Source organism: Mytilus galloprovincialis, chromosome 7 (genome assembly GCF_965363235.1).
Source record: "Mytilus galloprovincialis chromosome 7, xbMytGall1.hap1.1, whole genome shotgun sequence".
In the NCBI taxonomy this organism is placed as follows: domain Eukaryota; kingdom Metazoa; phylum Mollusca; class Bivalvia; order Mytilida; family Mytilidae; genus Mytilus; species Mytilus galloprovincialis.
Window position 1 is genome coordinate 17,449,765 of NC_134844.1, and position 3,829 is coordinate 17,453,593.

The 3,829-nt window shown below is 32.6% G+C and overlaps 1 long non-coding RNA gene across 1 annotated transcript; it reads left to right on the top strand.

Annotated features, from left to right (window-relative positions):
- The first annotated feature begins 988 nt into the window (after nucleotides 1–988).
- Nucleotides 989–3,138, top strand: LOC143082438 (uncharacterized). The gene is made up of 3 exons (XR_012980391.1): nucleotides 989–1,346; nucleotides 2,528–2,594; nucleotides 3,057–3,138. It is a non-coding gene; the product is annotated as an uncharacterized LOC143082438 (long non-coding RNA).
- Nucleotides 3,139–3,829: the final 691 nt, after the last annotated feature.

Here is a 3,829-nt window from a genome sequence, read left to right on the forward strand (position 1 = left end):
TCTTTTAAAATAACCTCAATTTATATACACCAATGACCATCGTTCAAATGATATTAACACCATGACTCTATGTAGTCCTCCGTTTTAAGGATATCTACTTAAAAAAGGAATTTCACAACCTTATTAATCAGTGAATAAAACAAATACAAATGGTATTTTGTTGGAGAGAATTAATGTACAAATTTATGGATTTTTTATGTTACTAATTATTGCTTGTTTGAAAGGGATACTAACTGATGTTGAATTGTGTTAAAGTATGGGGACTTATGCAATATTTTTTTCGTCCAAGACAACACTACAATATTTTATTTTTGGTCTAACAAATGCTTTGTAAAAAAAAATTGATGAAAATGTTGTAATGCCCACAATTCACGAGAAACCAGATGACTCAGAAATTAACAAATATGAGTCACCGTACGGCCATTAACAATGAGCAAAGCCCATACCGCAGTCAGTTATTTATAAAAGGCCTTGACATGACAATTGAAAAACAATTCAAACGCAAAAACTAACTGCCTAATTACTGTACCAAAAATGAACGAAAAATAAATATGTAACACAGAAACAAACTTTAACCACTGAATTACATGCTCCTGACTTGGGACAAGCAGATAGATCTATATAGAATGTAGCGGGGTTAAACGTTATAGCGGGATCCAATCCACCCCCTTAACCTCAGTCAGTGGTATAACAGTACAAATTAAGGTATCCGACCCATAATAAAGATTTACGGAAATTTTCCGGAGTTTACCGAGGTGTCAATTTTTACAACACCTCGGTATTTTCCGCCTAGTAAGCGAAAGTATTGTTATTATTTTTAAAATGATGATTAAAATATCAGAAAGGCTTAATTAAAGAATATTTTCATGAACTATATAGTAAACGCGCATTATTTCTATAAATTGTCCAATTTTGACAATCCGGAAACAGAAGTTATGGTAAACAAATATGGACGACTCGGTCGGCTGCCAGACAGACGAAGGCGTTTTACCAATATAAGTACGCCGATTTAAGTCTCTTCGTCTTATCGTGATGTGGCAATAATGTGTGCAGTTTGGATGCAACTGGTTGTCAAATATATTGTACCGGCAAAGGAAGATTAGTTGATAGAAGGAATGTAAACACATCACACACTTGTCCTTTTCATCTGGCGATCTACCCTGGGAGACGATTGGAATGGATCGTTCATTTTATATGTTTTAAAGTTCTGTATTCATATGCTAAGTGTATATCTTGATGGAATTTAACCGGCTTCCTTATGGTTCCTAACATGGAGAACCTAGTAAACAAAAGGCCAAGCTGATGTCAAGCTTCAGTGTAAAACTTTGTCTTTGAGCAGGTGCCAGGTAATTTGCATTTACAAATCCAAACATTTTAAAACTTGAGTTGGACAACATTGTCATGTTAAATATGCCCCACGACCCCAGCTTGTCTGGCAAAACAGCCGTTAGACGTCATAGTAACATAAACTAGATACATGTATGAAAAAAAATGATTATTTTAACAATATATAATCCAGGTCGGTCAGTCTACCTTTAGTAATAATTGAGGAACAAACACCCAAGTCAAGATAAAAAACAAATAAACACAGAGGCGGATTTAGGGGGAGGCCAGGTGGCCGGGCCTCCCCTTTTTGGAAAAATTTTGGATGCTTATATAGGGAATCACTGAAGCATGACCAGAGCGGGCCCCCTCTTAGGCAGTCAATGGGATCCGCCAATGAAACATATTAAAAACAAATGCAAGAAAGCATTAAGTAATAGTGCAGTAGAACTAAACAATTGAGGAATTCAAGCCAAGGCTACCCTTTAACATGTTCAAAAGTTAACTTGATTGCCATGGCACACATACAATGTACATGTATGATCATGTAGCATGAACCATCAATGGCTGTTAAACTTGTCACATTGACACAGACACTGCCACTGTAACACTAATTAATTGATATATGTATATACTAGCATGACTACATGTATAGTAATATATTTGATAATATCCATCTAAAAATTATCTTATAATTTAATCAGTATCTGATTAAAAGTCAAATGCTCATGTACATGATGTAGGATACAAAGAAACATACATTTTAATCTGATATCCATACTATACTTTTTTTTTAGAATAACTATAACTATAATAAATACAAAAAATATTCAACGACTGAGCAAATAAGACAAAAGTTCACTAAGGTGCATTGTCCCTGAGTAAATTTTCAGCTTTGTAAGGTCACAAGTTGTAAAGCTTTTTAATATTTGAATTCTTTGATTAATTAGTCTTTTTATTACATTCATGACATTGGCAAATAGCATTTTTACAACAAATATTATTTTATTATAAAATGTATGTGTTTTTTAATATATGTCCAGTTTTCACTTTATTGTATTTGGTAAGAAAATTTGTATTACAAACATCATTTGTACATACATACATGTACATTGTACTGCTATATATGTACATTCCTTATCTATGTGCTATCAAAATGAAGAAGTACATTTTTGTTACATAAATTTATATTTCATTTTTTTAGAAAAACCATCCTTGTTAAAGATGTGACATTAATCCCTCCAAACCTACAAAACACAATTGATGTATAGGTAAGTTGCAGATTATCTGAGATATTTTTGATTATCATCCAAAAGAAATGTAGCATACATGTACATTGTGTATTACTCTTCTTTCATTTATATGATCATGAAGATACAATGTATATGTACATTGTAATTTGTACAGTTGTATATGTATTTCTGCCATCTGTCACTGTTAATTTAAATGTACATTAGGTTGCAGGAAATAATCAAAACATGATACATGTATAAAGACTAATCATGTGTATTTTCATTAACTAATACACAGGTTTTTTTTGTTGTCAATTGTTGTAGTGTCATTGATAAATGAATGAAATAAATGGTTGTTGTACCTAAAATTATTTGAAACATGTCTGAACTTAACTTATATAGATACAATTTACATTGGATAACCAATTTTTATTTACATTTGTATATCCACATGTACATGATCAACGTATCAATGATGACCAGGAACATTTTAAATTTCAGAGATGCTAATTAACCTTGTTAATGACTGTGGAGAACTTATGCTACATTTACCTAATACACAGACAAACACAGATGGGCATAGGTAATATATAGAACAGTTTTCTAAGATACATGTTCATGTTAATTGTTATATTATGCTTTGTCTTTAAAAAATATAGATTTGAAACATGAACACATATGTACATGTTCCATGTTTACATGTATTAGAGAGTTATCTAACCTGTTTAAAAGCTGATAACTACTTAGTACTATCAGAATTTTAGTCTATTTGTGTCTCTATTTGTCCATGATTTATCTTATACTGGATAGAGTTTGAAAATTAAATCTATAAAGTTGGATAAAATATTCATAATGCTTGCATTGGTACAAAACCATTTTGAAAATAAGAAGATGTGGGATGATTGCCAATATGAAAACTCTCCCCAATACATGTACTTCACATGACATAAAGGATAAAATTGAGAAATGGGGAATGTGTCAAAGAGACAACAACCCGACCAAATAAAAAACAACAGCAGAGGGTCACCAACAGGTCTTCAATGTAGCGAGAAATTCCCGTACCCGGAGGCGTCCTTCAGCTGGCCCCTAAACAAATATATACTAGTCAAGTGATAATGAACGCCATACTAATTTCCAAATTGTACACAAGAAACTAAAATTAAAATAATACAAGACTAACAAAGGCCAGAGGCTCCTGACTTGGGACAGGCGCAAAAATGCGGCGGGGTTAAACATGTTTGTGAGATCTCAACCCTCCCCCTATACCTCTAACC